The sequence below is a fragment of the Triticum urartu genome, chromosome 7 (genome assembly GCF_003073215.2).
Source record: "Triticum urartu cultivar G1812 chromosome 7, Tu2.1, whole genome shotgun sequence".
NCBI lineage: Eukaryota > Viridiplantae > Streptophyta > Magnoliopsida > Poales > Poaceae > Triticum > Triticum urartu.
This window is the reverse complement of record NC_053028.1, coordinates 679,484,000-679,503,712: the sequence shown is the minus strand read 5'-3', so window position 1 is coordinate 679,503,712 and position 19,713 is coordinate 679,484,000.

Sequence of the window (19,713 nt, the reverse complement as noted above, 5' to 3'; positions counted from 1 at the left end):
GCTTCTGGAGGCCTGCGCTGAATATGCCCAAACCATCTCAGACGATGTTGGACAAGCTTCTCTTCAATTGGTGCTACCCCAACTCTATCTCGTATATCATCATTCCGGACTCGATCCTTCCTCGTGTGGCCACACATCCATCTCAACATACGCATCTCCGCCACACCTAACTGTTGAACATGTTGCCTTTTAGTCGGCCAACACTCAGCGCCATACAATATTGCTGGTCGAACCACCGTGCTGTAGAACTTGCCTTTTAGCTTTTGTGGCACTCTCTTGTCACAGAGAATGCCAGAAGCTTGGCGCCACTTCATCCATCCGGCTTTGATTCGATGGTTCACATCTTCATCAATACCCCCATCCTCCTGCAGCATTTGAAGGAAATATTCCCTAGAGGCAATAATAAAGTTATTATTTATTTCCTTATATCATGATAAATGTTTATTACTCATGCTAGAATTGTATTAACTGGAAACATAATACATGTGTGAATACATAGACAAACGGAGTGTCACTAGTATGCCTCTACTTGACTAGCTCGTTAATCAAAGATGGTTATGTTTCCTAACCATGAACAAAGAGTTGTTATTTGATTAACGAGGTCACATCATTAGTTGAATGATCTGATTGACATGACCCATTCCATTAGCTTAGCACCCGATCGTTTAGTATGTTGCTATTGCTTTCTTCATGACTTATACATGTTCCTATGACTATGAGATTATGCAACTCCCGTTTAACGGAGGAACACTTTGTGTGCTACCAAACATCACAACGTAAATGGGTGATTATAAAGGAGCTCTACAGGTGTCTCCAAAGGTAGATGTTGGGTTGGCGTATTTCGAGATTAGGATTTGTCACTCCGATTGTCGGAGAGGTATCTCTGGGCCCTCTCGGTAATGCACATCACATAAGCCTTGCAAGCATTGCAACTAATGAGTTAGTTGCGGGATGATGTATTACAGAACGAGTAAAGAGACTTGCCGGTAACGAGATTGAACTAGGTATTGGATACCGACGATCGAATCTCGGGCAAGTAACATACCGATGACAAAGGGAACAAACGTTTGTTGTTATGCGGTCTGACCGATAAAGATCTTCATAGAATATGTAGGAGCCAATATGGGCATCCAGGTCCCGCTATTGGTTATTGACCGGAGATATGTCTCAGTCATGTCTGCATTGTTCTCGAACCGTAGGGTCCGCACGCTTAACGTTATGATGACAGTTACTATGAGTTTATGCATTTTGATGTACCGAAGGTTGTTCGGAGTCCCGGATGTGATCACGGACATGACGAGGAGTCTCGGAATAGTCGAGACATAAATATTGATATATTGGAAGCCTATGTTTGGATATCGGAAGTGTTCCGGGTAAAATCGGGATTTTACCGGAGTACCGGGAGGTTACCGGAACCCCCCGGGAGCTAAATGGGCCTTAGTGGGCTTTAGTGGAAAGGAGAAGGGGCAGCCCATGATGGGCCGCGCGCCTCCCCCCTCCCCTAGTCCTATTAGGACAAGGAGAGGTGGCCGGCCCCCCTCTCTCTCTCTCCCCCTCAGGGAATCCTATTCCAACTAGGATTGGGGGGGGGAGTCCTACTCCCGGTAGGAGTAGGACTCCTCCTGCGCCCTCCTCCTGGCCGGCCGCACCCCTCCCCCTTGGCTCCTTTATATACGGAGGCAGGGGGCACCTCTAGACACACAAGTTGATCCTCGTGATCGTTCCTTAGCCGTGTGCGGTGCCCCCTACCACCATATTCCACCTCGATCATATCTTTGTAGTGCTTAGGCGAAGCCCTGCGTCGGTAGAACATCATCATCGTCATCACGCCGTCGTGCTGACGGAACTCATCTCTGAAGCTTTGCTGGATCGGAGCCCGGGGATCGTCATCGAGCTGTACGTGTGCTAAGAACTCGGAGGTGCCGGAGTAACGGTGCTTGGATCGGTCGGACCGGGAAGACGTACGACTACTTCCTCTACGTTGCGTCAACGCTTCCGCAGTTGGTCTGCGTGGGTACGTAGACAACACTCTCCCCTCTCGTTGCTGTGCATCACCATGATCTTGCGTGTGCGTAGGTATTTTTTTGAAATTACTACGTTCCCCAACAGTGGCATCCGAACTAGGTTTTATGGTTTGATGTTATTTGCACGAGTAGAACACAAGTGAGTTGTGGGCGATATAAGTCATACTGCCTACCAGCATGTCATACTTTGGTTCGGCGGTATTGTTGGACGAGACGACCCGGACCGACATTACGCGTACGCTTACGCGAGACCAGTTCTCCCGACGTGCTTTGCACACAGGTGGCTTGCGGGCGACTGTCTCTCCAACTTTAGTTGAACCGAGTGTGGCTACGCCCGGTCCTTGCGAAGGTTAAAACGGAGTCAAATTGACAAACTATCGTTGTGGTTTTGATGCGTAGGTGAGATTGGTTCTTGCTTAAGCCCGTAGCAGCCACGTAAAACTTGCAACAACAAAGTAGAGGACGTCTAACTTGTTTTTGCAGGGCATGTTGTGATGTGATATGGTCAAGACATGATGCTGAATTTTATTGTATGAGATGATCATGTTTTGTAACCGAGTTATCGGCAACTGGCAGGAGCCATATGGTTGTCGCTTTATTGTATGCAATGCAATCGCGATGTAATGCTTTACTTTATCACTAAGCGGTAGCGATAGTCGTGGAAGCATAAGATTGGCGAGACGACAACGATGCTACGATGGAGATCAAGGTGTCGCGCCGGTGACGATGGTGATCATGACGGTGCTTCGGAGATGGAGATCACAGGCACAAGATGATGATGGCCATATCATATCACTTATATTGATTGCATGTGATGTTTATCTTTTATGCATCTTATCTTGCTTTGATTGACGGTAGCATTATAAGATGATCTCTCACTAATTATCAAGAAGTGTTCTCCCTGAGTATGCACCGTTGCGAAAGTTCTTCGTGCTGAGACACCACGTGATGATCGGGTGTGATAGGCTCTACGTTCAAATACAACGGGTGCAAAACAGTTGCACACGCGGAATACTCAGGTTATACTTGACGAGCCAAGCATATACAGATATGGCCTCGGAACACGGAGACTGAAAGGTCGAGCGTGAATCATATAGTAGATATGATCAACATAGTGATGTTCACCAATGAAACTACTCCATCTCACGTGATGATCGGACATGGTTTAGTTGATTTGGATCACGTGATCACTTAGAAGATTAGAGGGATGTCTATCTAAGTGGGAGTTCTTAAGTAATTTGATTAATTGAACTTAAACTTATCATGAACTTAGTACCTGATAGTATCTTGCTTGTTTATGTTGATTGTAGATAGATGGCTCGTGCTGTTGTTCCGTTGAATTTTAATGCGTTCCTTGAGAAAGCAAAGTTGAAAGATGATGGTAGCAATTACACGGATTGGGTCCGTAACTTGAGTATTATCCTCATTGCTGCACAGAAGAATTACGTCCTGGAAGCACCGCTGGGTGCCAGGCCTGCTGCTGGAGCAACACCAGATGTTATGAACGTCTGGCAGAGCAAAGCTGATGACTACTCGATAGTTCAGTGTGCCATGCTTTACGGCTTAGAATCAGGACTTGAACGACATTTTGAACGTCATGGAGCATATGAGATGTTCCAGGAGTTGAAGTTAATATTTCAAGCAAATGCCCGGATTGAGAGATATGAAATCTCCAATAAGTTCTATAGCTGCAAGATGGAGGAGAACAGTTCTGTCAGTGAGCATATACTCAAAATGTCTGGGTATAATAATCACTTGATTCAATTGGGAGTTAATCTTCCAGATGATTGCGTCATTGACAGAATTCTCCAATCACTGCCACCAAGCTACAAGAGCTTCGTGATGAACTATAATATGCAAGGGATGAACAAGACTATTCCCGAGCTCTTCGCAATGCTGAAAGCTGCGGGGGTAGAAATCAAAAAGGAGCATCAAGTGTTGATGGTCAACAAGACCACTAGTTTCAAGAAAAAGGGCAAAGGGAAGAAGAAGGGAAACTTCAAGAAGAACGGCAAACAAATTGCTGCTCAAGAGAAGAAACCCAAGTCTGGACCTAAGCCTGAAACTGAGTGCTTCTACTGCAAGCAGACTGGTCACTGGAAGCGGAACTGCCCCAAGTATTTGGCGGATAAGAAGGATGGCAAGGTGAACAAAGGTATATGTGATATACATGTTATTGATGTGTACCTTACTAATGCTCGCAGTAGCACCTGGGTATTTGATACTGGTTTTGTTGCTAATATTTGCAACTCGAAACAGGGGCTACGGATTAAGCGAAGATTGGCTAAGGACGAGGTGACGATGCGCGTGGGAAACGGTTCCAAAGTCGATGTGATCACGGTCGGCACGCTACCGCTACATCTACCTTCGGGATTAATATTAGACCTAAATAATTGTTATTTGGTGCCAGCGTTGAGCATGGACATTATATCTGGATCTTGTTTAATGCGAGACGGTTATTCATTTAAATCAGAGAATAATGGTTGTTCTATTTATATGAGTAATATCTTTTATGGTCATGCACCCTTGCGAAGTGGTCTATTCTTATTAAATCTCGATAGTAGTGATACACATATTCATAGTGTTGAAGCCAAAAGATGCAGAGTTGATAATGATAGTGCAACTTATTTGTGGCACTGCCGTTTAGGTCATATCGGTGTAAAACGCATGAAGAAACTCCATACTGATGGGCTTTTGGAACCACTTGATTATGAATCACTTGGTACTTGCGAACCGTGCCTCATGGGCAAGATGACTAAAACACCGTTCTCCGGTACTATGGAGAGAGCAACAGATTTGTTGGAAATCATACATACAGATGTATGTGGTCCGATGAATATTGAGGCTCGTGGCGGATATCGTTATTTTCTCACCTTCACTGATGATTTAAGTAGATATGGGTATATCTACTTAATGAAACATAAGTCTGAAACATTTGAAAAGTTCAAAGAATTTCAGAGTGAAGTTGAAAATCATCGTAACAAGAAAATAAAGTTTCTACGATCTGATCGTGGAGGAGAATATTTGAGTTACGAGTTTGGTGTACATTTGAAAAATTGTGGAATAGTTTCGCAACTCACGCCACCCGGAACACCACAGCGTAATGGTGTGTCCGAACGTCGTAATCGTACTTTACTAGATATGGTACGATCTATGATGTCTCTTACTGATTTACCGCTATCGTTTTGGGGATACGCTCTAGAGACGGCCGCATTCACGTTAAATAGGGCACCATCAAAATCCGTTGAAACGACGCCTTATGAACTGTGGTTTGGCAAGAAACCAAAGTTGTCGTTTCTGAAAGTTTGGGGTTGCGATGCTTATGTGAAAAAGCTTCAACCTGATAAGCTCGAACCCAAATCGGAGAAATGTGTCTTCATAGGATATCCAAAGGAAACTATTGGATACACCTTCTATTACAGATCCGAAGGCAAGATTTTTGTTGCTAAATTCGGAAACTTTCTAGAGAAGGAGTTTCTCTCGAAAGAAGTGAGTGGGAGGAAAGTAGAACTTGACGAGGTAACTGTACCTGCTCCCTTATTGGAAAGTAGTACATCACAAAAAACTGTTTCAGTGACACCTACACCAGTCAGTGAGGAAGCTAATGATGATGATCATGAAACTTCAGATCAAGATACTACTGAACCTCGTAGATCAACCAGAGTGAGATCTGCACCAGAGTGGTACGGCAATCCTGTTTTGGAAGTCATGCTACTAGATCATGGTGAACCTACGAACTATGAAGAAGCGATGGTGAGCCCAGATTCCGCAAAATGGCTTGAAGCCATGAAATCTGAGGTGGGATCCATGTATGAGAACAAAGTATGGACTTTGGTTGACTTGCCCAATGATCGGCAAGCAATTGAGAATAAATGGATCTTCAAGAAGAAGACTGGCGCCGACGGTAATATTACTGTCTACAAAGCTCGACTTGTCGCAAAAGGGTTTCGGCAAGTTCAAGGGATTGACTATGATGAGACCTTCTCACCCGTAGCGATGCTTAAGTCTGTCCGAATCATGTTAGCAATTGCCGCATTTTATGATTATGAAATTTGGCAGATGGATGTCAAAACTGCATTCCTGAATGGATTTCTGGAAGAAGAGTTGTATATGATGCAACCGGAAGGTTTTGTCGATCCAAAGGGAGCTAACAAAGTGTGCAAGCTCCAGCGATCCATTTATGGACTGGTGCAAGCCTCTCGGAGTTGGAATAAACGTTTTGATAGTGTGATCAAAGCATTTGGCTTTATACAGACTTTCGGAGAAGCCTGTATTTACAAGAAAGTGAGTGGGAGCTCTGTAGCATTTCTGATATTATATGTGGATGACATATTACTGATTGGAAATGATATAGAATTTCTGGATAGCATAAAGGGATACTTGAATAAGAGTTTTTCAATGAAAGACCTCGGTGAAGCTGCTTACATATTAGGCATAAAGATCTATAGAGATAGATCAAGACGCTTGATTGGACTTTCACAAAGCACATACCTTGACAAAATTTTGAAGAAGTTCAAAATGGATCAAGCAAAGAAAGGGTTCTTACCTGTGTTACATGGTGTGAAGTTGAGTCAGACTCAATGCCCGACCACTGCAGAAGATAGAGAGAAAATGAAAGATGTTCCCTATGCTTCAGCCATAGGCTCTATCATGTATGCAATGCTGTGTACCAGACCTGATGTGTGCCTTGCTATAAGTTTAGCAGGGAGGTACCAAAGTAATCCAGGAGTGGATCACTGGACAGTGGTCAAGAACATCCTGAAGTACCTGAAAAGGACTAAGGATATGTTTCTCGTATATGGAGGTGACAAAGAGCTCATTGTAAACGGTTACGTTGATGCAAGCTTTGACACTGATCCGGACGATTCTAAATCGCAAACCGGATACGTGTTTACATTAAACGGTGGAGCTGTCAGTTGGTGCAGTTCTAAACAAAGCGTCGTAGCGGGATCTACATGTGAAGCGGAGTACATAGCTGCTTCGGAAGCAGCAAATGAAGGAGTCTGGATGAAGGAGTTCATATCCGATCTAGGTGTTATACCTAGTGCATCGGGTCCAATGAAAATCTTTTGTGACAATACTGGTGCAATTGCCTTGGCAAAGGAATCCAGATTTCACAAGAGAACCAAGCACATCAAGAGACGCTTCAATTCCATCCGGGATCTAGTCCAGGTGGGAGACATGGAGATTTGCAAGATACATACGGATCTGAATGTTGCAGACCCGTTGACTAAGCCTCTTCCACGAGCAAAACATGATCAGCACCAAGGCTCCATGGGTGTTAGAATCATTACTGTGTAATTCAGATTATTGACTCTAGTGCAAGTGGGAGACTGAAGGAAATATGCCCTAGAGGCAATAATAAAGTTATTATTTATTTCCTTATATCATGATAAATGTTTATTATTCATGCTAGAATTGTATTAACCGGAAACATAATACATGTGTGAATGCATAGACAAACGGAGTGTCACTAGTATGCCTCTACTTGACTAGCTCGTTAATCGAAGATGGTTATGTTTCCTACCCATGAACAAAGAGTTGTTATTTGATTAACGAGGTCACATCATTAGTTGAATGATCTGATTGACATGACCCATTCCATTAGCTTAGCACCCGATCGTTTAGTATGTTGCTATTGCTTTCTTCATGACTATACATGTTCCTATGACTATGAGATTATGCAACTCCCGTTTAACGGAGGAACACTTTGTGTGCTACCAAACGTCACAACGTAAATGGGTGATTATAAAGGAGCTCTACAGGTGTCTCCAAAGGTAGATGTTGGGTTGGCGTATTTCGAGATTAGGATTTGTCACTCCGATTGTCGGAGAGGTATCTCTAGGCCCTCTCGGTAATGCACATCACATAAGCCTTGCAAGCATTGCAACTAATGAGTTAGTTGCGGGATGATGTATTACAGAACGAGTAAAGAGACTTGCCGGTAACGAGATTGAACTAGGTATTGGATACCGACGATCGAATCTCGGGCAAGTAACATACCGATGACAAAGGGAACAAACGTATGTTGTTATGCGGTCTGACCGATAAAGTTCTTCGTAGAATATGTAGGAGCCAATATGGGCATCCAGGTCCCGCTATTGGTTATTGACCAGAGATATGTCTCAGTCATGTCTGCATTGTTCTCGAACCGTAGGGTCCGCACGCTTAACGTTACGATAACAGTTACTATGAGTTTATGCATTTTGATGTACCGAAGGTTGTTCGGAGTCCCGGATGTGATCACGGACATGACGAGGAGTCTCGGAATGGTCGAGACATAAAGATTGATATATTGGAAGCCTATGTTTGGATATCGAAAGTGTTCCGGGTAAAATCGGGATTTTACCGGAGTACCGGGAGGTTACCGGAACCCCCCGGGAGCTAAATGGGCCTTAGTGGGCTTTAGTGGAAAGGAGAAGGGGCAGCCCATGATGGGCCACGCGCCTCCCCCCTCCCCTAGTCCTATTAGGACAAGGAGAGGTGGCCGCCCCCCCCCGTCTCTCTCTCCCCCTCGGGGAATCCTATTCCAACTAGGATTGGGGGGGAGTCCTACTCCCGGTAGGAGTAGGACTCCTCCTGCGCCCTCCTCCTGGCCGTCCGCACCCCTCCCCCTTGGCTCCTTTATATACGGAGGCAGGGGGCACCTCTAGACACACAAGTTGATCCTCGTGATCGTTCCTTAGCCGTGTGCGGTGCCCCCTGCCACCATATTCCACCTCGATCATATCGTTGTAGTGCTTAGGCGAAGCCCTGCGTCGGTAGAACATCATTATCGTCATCACGCCGTCGTGCCGACGGAACTCATCTCTGAAGCTTTGCTGGATCGGAGCCCGGGGATCGTCATCGAGCTGTACGTGTGCTAAGAACTCGGAGGTGCCGGAGTAACGGTGCTTGGATCGGTCGGACCGGGAAGACGTACGACTACTTCCTCTACGTTGCGTCAACGCTTCCACAGTCGGTCTGCGTGGGTACGTAGACAACACTCTCCCCTCTCATTGCTGTGCATCACCATGATCTTGCGTGTGCGTAGGAATTGTTTTGAAATTACTACGTTCCCCAAGAGCATTGACCCCAAATACCGAAAGGTGTCCTTCTGAGGTACCACCTGGCCATCAAGGCTAACCCCCTCCTCACACCTAGTAGTACTGAAACCACACATCATGTACTCGGTTTTAGTTCTACTAAGCCTAAACCCTTTCGATTCCAAGGTTTGTCTCCATAACTCTAACTTCCTATTTACCCCCGTCCGACTATCGTCAACTAGCACCACATCATCCACAAAGAGCATACACCATGGGATATCTCCTTGTATATCCCTTGTGACCTCATCCATCACCAATGCAAAAAGATAAGGGCTCAAAGCTGACCCCTGATGCAGTCCTATCTTAATCGGGAAGTCATCAGTGTCGACATCACTTGTTCGAACACTTGTCACAACATTATCGTACATGTCCTTGATGAGGGTAATGTACTTTGCTGGGACTTTGTGTTTCTCCAAGGCCCACCACATGACATTCCGCGGTATCTTATCATAGGCCTTCTCCAAGTCAATGAACACCATATGCAAGTCCTTCTTTTGCTCCCTATATCTCTCCATAAGTTGTCGTACCAAGAAAATGGCTTCCATGGTCGACCTCCCATGCATGAAACCAAACTGATTTTTGGTCACGCTTGTCATTCTTCTTAAGTGGTGCTCAATGGCTCTCTCCCATAGCTTCATTGTATGGCTCATCAGCTTAATTCCACGGTAATTAGTACAACTCTAAACATCCCCCTTGTTCTTGAAGATTGGTACTAATATACTCCGTCTCCATTCTTCCGGCATCTTGTTTGCCCAAAAAATGAGATTGAAAAGCTTGGTTAGCCATACTATCGCTATGTCCCCGAGACCTTTCCACACCTCAATGGGGATACAATCAGGGCCCATCGCCTTGCCTCCTTTCATCCTTTTTAAAGCCTCCTTGACCTCAGACTCCTGGATTCGCCGCACAAAACGCATGCTGGTCTCATCAAAGGAGTCGTCCAGTTCAATGGCAGAACTCTCATTCTCTCCATTGAACAGCTTGTCGAAGTACTCCCGCCATCTATGCTTAATCTCCTCGTCCTTCACCAAGAGTTGGCCTGCTCCGTCCTTGATGCATTTGACTTGGCCAATATCCCTCGTCTTCCTCTCTCGGATCTTGGCCATCTTATAGATGTCCCTTTCACCTTCCTTCATGCTTAACCGTTGGTAGAGGTCCTCATATGCCCGACCCCTTGCTTCACCAACAGCTCGCTTTGCGGCCTTCTCCTCCATCTTGTACTTCTCTATGTTGTCTGCACTCCTATCCAGGTATAGGCGTTTGAAGCAATCTTTCTTCTCTTTAATCGCCTTCTGGACATCATCATTCCACCACCAGGTATCCTTATCTTCGCTTCTCCTTCCCCTGGACACTCCAAGCTCCTCCGAGGCCACCTTACGAATGCAAGTCGCCATCTTCGTCCACACATTGTTCGCATCTCCTCCTTCCTCCCAAGGGCCCTCCTTAATGACCCTCTCCTTGAACGCTAGAGCTACCTCCCCCTTGAGCTTCCACCACTTCATTCTAGCGACTTTGGCACGCTTATCCCGCTGGACACGAATCCGAAAGCGGAAGTCAGCAACCACCAGCTTATGCTGGGGTACAACACTCTCTCCAGGTATCACCTTACAGTCTAGGCACGCACGCCTATCTTCTCTTCTCGAGAGGATGAAATCAATCTGGCTAGAGTGTTGGCCACTACTAAAAGTCACCCGATGTGATTCTCTCTTTCTAAAGAGGGTGTTAGCTACAATCATGTTGTAGGCTAGAGCAAAGCTTAAGACATCTTCTCCTTCTTGATTCCTGATGCCATAGCCAAAGCCCCCGTGTGCCCCTTCAAAACCTGTGTTAGATGTACCCACGTGGCCATTGAGGTCTCCTCCTATGAAGAGCTTCTCACCAATCGGTACACTCCTAACCATGTCTTCCAGGCCTTCCCAAAACTCCCTCTTGGTGTTCTCATTGTGGCCTACTTGCGGGGCATACGCGCTGATAACATTGAGAACCAAGTCCTCAACTACCAGCTTGACCAGGATAATCCGGTCCCCACGTCTCTTGACGTCTACCACTCCATACTTGAGGCTCTTGTTGATCTAGATGCCTATGCCATTTCTGTTTGCAGCCGTCCCTGTGTACCACAGCTTGAAGCCGGTATCCTCCACCTCCTTCGCCTTCTGTCCTCTCCATTTGGTTTCTTGGACACAAAGGATATCAACACCTCTCCTCACCGCTGCATCAACTAGCTCCCGAAGCTTCCCTGTCAGAGACCCTACGTTCCAGCTACCTAAGCGAATCCTCCTAGGCTCGGCTAGCTTCCTTACCCTTCGCACTCGTCGAGTCAAATGCGAAGACCCTTGCCCATTTTCCACTACATCCGGGCGCCGATGTAGCGCGCCACTAAGGATGCGACGACCCGATCCTCGCTCACTTGCCACCATATCCGGATCAAGATACAGCGCACCACCTTGGGGGTGACGGCCCGGCCCTTGCCCATTTTCCACCACACCCGGGTTCCGATGTAGCGCGTCGCTGAGAGGGTTATGCCCCAACGAAAATCTTTTGGGTTTCATCTCCATAAGAGTGGCTGAGTTTTTACGTTGGCTCGCCAAGCCTATCACAACCCTCCTCCTTTACCCGGGCTTGGGACCGGCTATGTCGAGCAGGCAAAAAAAAGAAGAAAAAAGAAAGACCAGTCGAGCAGGAACTGCACACACAACAGACGTTGCCAACCAGGAAAAAAAAAGAGTTACATTGGCCAAGCCCAAGGGTGAGGGCGGTGTCCACAGGTTTGCGTAATCACTTATAACCCGCATATAAGGCATTGAATAGGGTTTCAGATCAATGCCAGGGCGGGAAAGGCCACCTCCCAGGGCTCAGCCTGGCATGTGGCCATTTATGTGTACACTCGGCCAGTAGCTGGGATCAGCCCATGCGCGAAAGATATTAAAAAGAAGTAAAAGAGTGAAATCACTAATTAAGAAGTACACTTTGTAAAGGTCACTCCCACTCACTGAGTTGTGCAACCTGGGAGTTCTTTTTAGATTTGTTTATTCAAATTGTTTTATTTTTTAAATCATGGGTCCAAATTATGAACCTTTTCATCATTGCAATCCTTGCATCGAGATCTTTGAACCTAGATCTCATGTTGATATGTCTCAACGAACTTTATTCATTTAAAAAAAAGAAAAAAAATGAGCCACACTAGTAGAAAAAGGGGCTTTTGTTCGGGCCTGGCCAGCCCATTAGTCTCGGTTCTTCCACGAACCGGGACCAATGGATGCATTCGTCCCGGTTCTTTAGCCCAGTGGGCCGGCCAGGGCCTCGTGGGCATTGGTCCCGGTTCGTATGAACCCATTTGTCCTGGTTCTAGGCACGAACCGGGACCAATGGGCCTCGCTCCTGGCCCACAAACATTGGTCCCGGTTCTTGGCTCAAACCAGGACAAAAGGCTGGGCTTTAGTCCCGGTTCCAGCCACGAACCGGGACAAATGAGTTGCCTATATATACCCCATCGTCCGCGAGCAGAGCACTCCACAGTGCTCTGTTTTTTGCTTGCCGGCGAGGAAGGGCATTTGGGTGCTCTAGCTCACCTCTTATGCATGTGAGGTGTTCGATGAAATGCCCGAGCCACACTAGTTAAGCTTTCTCCTCTCGAAGCTCGACCTCCGAGATCCATTTTTTCGAGATTTGTCTAGGTTTAGCGGTCCGTCACGCCCCGTCCTCGTCTTCACCGCCGTCGATCACCCGTGCCGATCTCGTCGCCGGCACCACCGTGGTGAGCCTCTTGTTCTTATCTTCTTTCTGAAAGAAAAAATCTTACTTTAGATAGATACTTGTCTAATTTTCTTACTTTTGACACACATAATTATATATAATGCACGCAGATGAACCGACAATGGATGTACGGTGACAGACACACCTCCGAGTACATTAAGGGCGTGCGTAAATTTCTCGAAGTGGCTGAGGCAAACAAGCAGAATGGTTTTATGTGTTGTCCATGCCCTGATTGTGGGAATACGAGGTCTTACTCTGACAAGAAAATCCTTCACACCCACCTGCTTTATAAGGGTTTCATGCCACACTATAATGTTTGGACGAAGCACGGAGAAATAGGGGTTTTGATGGAAGACATCGAAGGAGAAGAGGACGATGACAACTATGTGCCCCCTGAATACAGTGATGCTGCAACAGGGGAAGCTGAAGATCAAGAGGAAGCTGAAGATCAGGAGGAACCAGACGATGTGCCCGATGATGATCTCCGCCGGGTCATTGTTGATGCAAGGGAAAAGTGCGAAAGTGAAAAGGAGAAGCTGAAGTTCGATCGCATGTTAGAGGATCACAAAAAAGGGTTGTACCCCAATTGCGAAGATGGCAACACAAAGCTCGGTACCGTACTGGAATTGCTGCAGTGGAAGGGAGAGAATGTTGTGCCTGACAAAGGATTTGAGAAGCTACTGAAAATATTGAAGAAGAAGCTTCCAAAGGATAACGAATTGCCCGACAGTACGTACGCAGCAAAGAAGATCGTATGCCCTCTAGGATTGGAGGTGGAGAAGATACATGCATGCCCTAATGACTGCATCCTCTACCGCGGTGCGTGCAAGGATTTGAACGCATGCCCGGTATGTGGTGCATTGCGGTATAAGATCAGACGAGATGACCCTGGTGATGTTGAGGGCAAGCCCCGCAGGAAGAGGGTTCTTGCGAAGGTGATGTGGTATGCTCCTATAATACCACGGTTGAAACGACTGTTCAGAAACGAAGAGCATGCCAAGTTGATTCGATGGCACAGTGAGGACTGTAAGAAAGACGGGAAGTTGAGAGCACCCGCTGACGGGTCGTAGTGGAGAAAAATCGAGAGAAAGTATTGGGCACAGTTTGCAGGTGACCCAAGGAACGTATGGTTTGGTTTAAGCGCGGATGGCATTAATACTTTCAGGAGCAGAGCAGCAATCACAGCACCTGGCCCGTTGACTCTATGTATGTATAACCTTCTCCTTGGATGTGCATGAAGCGGAAGTTCATTATGATGCCAATTCTCATCCAAGGCCCTAAGCAACCCGGCAACGACATTGATGTGTTCCTAAGGCCATTAGTTGAAGAACTTTTAGAGCTGTGGAATGGAAAACGGTGTACGTACGTGGGATGAGCACAAACGAATTTAACCTGCATGCGTTGCTGTTTGTAACCATCAACGATTGGCCCGCTCTCAGTAACCTTTCAGGACAGACAAACAAGGGATACCACGCATGCACGCACTGTTTAGCTGACACCGAAAGTATATACCTGGACAGATGCAGGAAGAATGTGTACCTGGGCCATCGTCGATTTCTCCCGACCAACCATCAATGTCGAAAGAAAGGCAAGCATTTCAAAGGCGAGGCAGATCACCGGAAGAAGCCCGCCATGCGTACCGGTGATCACGTACTTGATATGGTCTCTGATTTACACGTAATATTTGGAAAGGGTCCCGGCGGACTAGCTGTTCGAATGACGCTGAGGGACGCGCACCCATGTGGAAGAAGAAATCTATATTTTGGGACCTACCCTACTGGAAAGAGCTAGAGGTACGCTCTTCAATCGACGTGATGCACGTGACGAAGAACCTTTGCGTGAACCTGTTAGGCTTCTTGGGCGTGTATGGGAAGACAAAAGATACACCTGAGGCACGGGAGGACCTGCAACGTTTGCACGAAAAAGACGGCATGCCTCCAAAGCAGTATGAAGGTCCTGCCAGCTACGCTCTTACCAAAGAAGAGAAGGAAATCTTTTTTGAATGCCTGCTCAGTATGAAGGTCCCGACTGGCTTCTCGTCGAATATAAAGGGAATAATAAATATTCCAGAGAAAAAGTTCCAGAACCTAAAGTCTCATGACTGCCACGTGATTATGACGCAACTGCTTCCGGTTGCATTGAGGGGGCTTCTACCGGAAAACGTCCGATTAGCCATTGTGAAGCTATGTGCATTCCTCAATGCAATCTCTCAGAAGGTGATCGATCCAGAAATCATACCAAGGCTAAGGAGTGATGTGGCGCAATGTCTTGTCAGTTTCGAGCTGGTGTTCCCACCATCCTTCTTCAATATCATGACGCACGTCCTAGTTCATCTAGTCGACGAGATTGTCATTCTGGGGCCCGTATTTCTACACAATATGTTCCCCTTTGAGAGGTTCATGGGAGTCCTAAAGAAATATGTCCGTAACCGTGCTAGGCCAGAAGGAAGCATCTCCATGGGCCATCAAACAGAGGATGTCATTGGGTTTTGTGTTGACTTCATTCCTGGCCTTAAGAAGATAGGTCTCCCTAAATCGCGGTATGATGGGAGACTGACTGGAAAAGGCACGCTAGGAGCGGACTCAATAATATGCAGGGACGGGCATTCTTGGTCTCAAGCACACTACACAGTTCTACAGAACTCTACCTTGGTGACCCCGTATGTCGATGAACACAAGAACAGTATGCGCTCCAAACACCCGGAGCAGTGTGACGACTGGATTACATGTGAACACATCATGACTTTCAGCAGTTGGTTGGAAACACGTCTCAGAGGTGACAACACTGTTTGTGATGAGCTGTACTCGTTCTCCAGGGGACCATCTTCGACTGTATTGACTTACAAAGGATACAAGATAAATGGAATACATTTTACTGTGGAACGTATATCAAAGCAAGATAAGATGCATAAAAGATAAACATCACATGCAATCAATATAAGTGATATGATATGGCCATCATCATCTTGTGCTTGTGATCTCCATCTCTGAAGCACTGTCATGATCACCATCGTAGTGATAAAGTAAAGCATTACAGCGCGATTGCATTGCATACAATAAAGCGACAACCATATGGCTCCTGCCAGTTGCCGATAACTCGGTTACAAAACATGATCATCTCATACAATAAAATTTAGCATCATGTCTTGACCATATCACATCACAACATGCCCTGCAAAAACAAGTTAGACGTCCTCTACTTTGTTGTTGCAAGTTTTACGTGGCTGCTACGGGCTTAAGCAAGAACCAATCTCACCTACGCATCAAAACTACAACGATAGTTTGTCAAGTTGGTGCTGTTTTAACCTTCGCAAGGACCGGGCGTAGCCACACTCGGTTCAACTAAAGTTGGAGAAACTGACACCCGCCAGCCACCTGTGTGCAAAGCACGGCGGTAGAACCAGTCTCGCGTAAGCGTACACGTAATGTCGGTCCGGGACGCTTCATCCAACAATACTGCCGAACCAAAGTATGACACGCTGGTAAGCAGTATGACTTATATCGCCCACAACTCACTTGTGTTCTAGTGGTGCATATAACATCAAACCATAAAATCTAGGCTCTGATACCACTGTTGGGGAATGTAGTAATTTCAAAAAATCTCCTACGCACACGCAAGATCATGGTGATGCATAGCAACGAGAGGGGAGAGTGTTGTCTACGTGCCCTCGTAGACCGAAGCGGAAGCGTTGACGCAACGTAGAAGAAGTAGTCGTACGTCTTCCCGGTCCAACCGATCCAAGCACCGTTACTCCGGCACCTCCGAGTTCTTGGCACACGTTCAGCTCGATGACGCTCCCCAGGCTCCGATCCAGCAAAGCTTCGGGGAGGAGTTCCGTCAGCACGACGGCGTGGTGACGATCTTGATGTTCAACCTTCGCAGGGCTTCGCCTAAGCACCGCTACAATATGACCGAGGTGTAATATCGTGGAGGGGGGCACCGCACACGGCTAAGGAACGATCACGAAGATCAACTTGTGTGTCCTAGGGTGCCCCCCTGCCCCCGTATATAAAGGAACAAGGGGGGAGGCCGGCCGGCCCTATGGGGCGCGCCAAAGGGAGGGGGGAGGCCTCCTCCTAGTGGGAGTAGGACTCCCCTTTCCTAGTCCAACTAGGAAGAAAGAGGGGGGAGGAAAGAGAGGGAGAGGGAGAGGGAAAGAGGGGCCGCGCCCCCCCTCCCTAGTCCAATTCGGACTCCCCATGGGGGGGGCGCCACCTCCTGGGCTGATGCCCTCTCTCTCCCCTCAGGCCCACTAAGGCCCAATACTTTCCCGGGGGGTTCCGGTAACCCCTCCGGCACTCCGGTTTTCTCCGAAATCACCCGGAACACTTCCGGTGTCCGAATGTAGTCGTCCAATATATCGATCTTTATGTCTCGACCATTTCGAGACTCCTCGTCATGTCCGTGATCACATCCGGGACTCCGAACAACCTTCGGTACATCAAAATACATAAACTCATAATGAAACTGTCATCGTAACGTTAAGCGTGCGGACCCTACGGTTCGAGAACAATGTAGACATGACCGAGACACGTCTCTGGTCAATAACCAATAGCGGAACCTGGATGCTCATATTGGTTCCTACATATTCTACGAAGATCTTTATCGGTCAGACCGCATAACAACATACGTTGTTCCCTTTGTCATCGGTATGTTACTTGCCCGAGATTCGATCGTCGGTATCTCAATACCTAGTTCAATCTCGTCACCGGCAAGTCTCTTTACTCGTTCCGTAATACATCATCTCACAACTAACTCATTAGTTGCAATGCTTGCAAGGCTTATGTGATGTGCATTACCGAGAGGGCCCAGAGATACCTCTCCGACAATCGGAGTGACAAATCCTAATCTCGAAATACGCCAACCCAACATGTACCTTTGGAGACACCTGTAGAGCACCTTTATAATCACCCAGTTACGTTGTGACATTTGGTAGGACACAAAGTGTTCCTCCGGCAAACGGGAGTTGCATAATCTCATAGTCATAGGAACATGTATAAGTCATGAAGAAAGCAATAGCAACATACTAAACGATCAGGTGCTAAGCTAATGGAATGGGTCATGTCAATCAGATCATTCAACTAATGATGTGATCCCGTTAATCAAATAACAACTCTTTGTTCATGGTTAGGAAAGATAACCATCTTTGATTAACGAGCTAGTCAAGTAGAGGCATACTAATGACACTCTGTTTGTCTATGTATTCACACATGTATTATGTTTCCGGTTAATACAATTCTAGCATGAATAATAAACATTTATCATGATATAAGGAAATAAATAATAACTTTATTATTGCCTCTAGGGCATATTTCCTTTAGTCTCCCACTTGCACTAGAGTCAATAATCTAGATTACACAGTAATGATTCTAACACCCATGGAGCCTTGGTGCTGATCATGCTTTGCTCGTGGAAGAGGCTTAGTCAACCGGTCTGCTACATTCAGATCCGTATGTATCTTGCAAATCTCTATGTCTCCCACCTGGACTAGATCCCGGATGGAATTGAAGCGTCTCTTAATGTGCTTGGTTCTCTTGTGAAATCCGGATTCCTTTGCCAACGCAATTGCACCAGTATTGTCACAAAAGATTTTCATTGGACCTGATGCACTAGGTATGACACCTAGATCGGATATGAACTCCTTCATCCAGACTCCTTCATTTGCTGCTTCCGAAGCAGCTATGTATTCCGCTTCACACGTAGATCCCGCCACGACGCTTTGTTTAGAACTGCACCAACTGACAGCTCCACCGTTTAATGTAAACACGTATCCGGTTTGCGATTTAGAATCGTCCGAATCAGTGTCAAAGCTTGCATCAACTTAACCATTTACAATGAGCTCTTTGTCACCTCCATAAATGAGAAACATATCCTTAGTCCTTTTCAGGTATTTCAGGATGTTCTTGACCGTTGTCCAGTGATCCACTCCTGGATTACTTTAGTACCTCCCTGCTAGACTTATAGCAAGGCACACATCAGGTCTGGTACACAACATTGCATACATGATAGAGCCTATGGCTGAAGCATAGGGAACATCTTTCATTTTCTCTCTATCTTCTGCAGTGGTCGGGCATTGAGTCTTACTCAACTTCACACCTTGTAATACAGGCAAGAACCCTTTCTTTGCTTGATCCATTTTGAACTTCTTCAAAACTTTGTCAAGGTATGTGCTTTGTGAAAGTCCAATTAAGCGTCTTGATCTATCTCTATAGATCTTAATGCCTAATATGTAAGCAGCTTCACCGAGGTCTTTCATTGAAAAACTCTTATTCAAGTATCCCTTTATGCTATCCAGAAATTCTATATCATTTCCAATTAGTAATATGTCATCCACATATAATATCAGAAATGCTACAGAGCTCCCACTCACTTTCTTGTAAATATAGGCTTCTCCAAAAGTCTGTATAAAACCAAATGCTTTGATCACACTATCAAAGCGCTTATTCCAACTCCGAGAGGCTTGCACCAGTCCATAAATGGATCGCTGGAGCTTGCACACTTTGTTAGCTCCCTTTGGATCGACAAAACCTTCTGGTTGCATCATATACAACTCTTCTTCCAGAAATCCATTCAGGAATGCAGTTTTGACATCCATTTGCCAAATTTCATAATCATAAAATGCGGCAATTGCTAACATGATTCGGACAGACTTAAGCATCGCTACGGGTGAGAAGGTCTCATCGTAGTCAATCCCTTGAACTTGTCGAAAACCTTTTGCAACAAGTCGAGCTTTGTAGACAGTAACATTACCGTCAGCGTCAGTCTTCTTCTTGAAGATCCATTTATTCTCAATTGCTTGCCGATCATCGGGCAAATCAACCAAAGTCCATACTTTGTTCTCATACATGGAT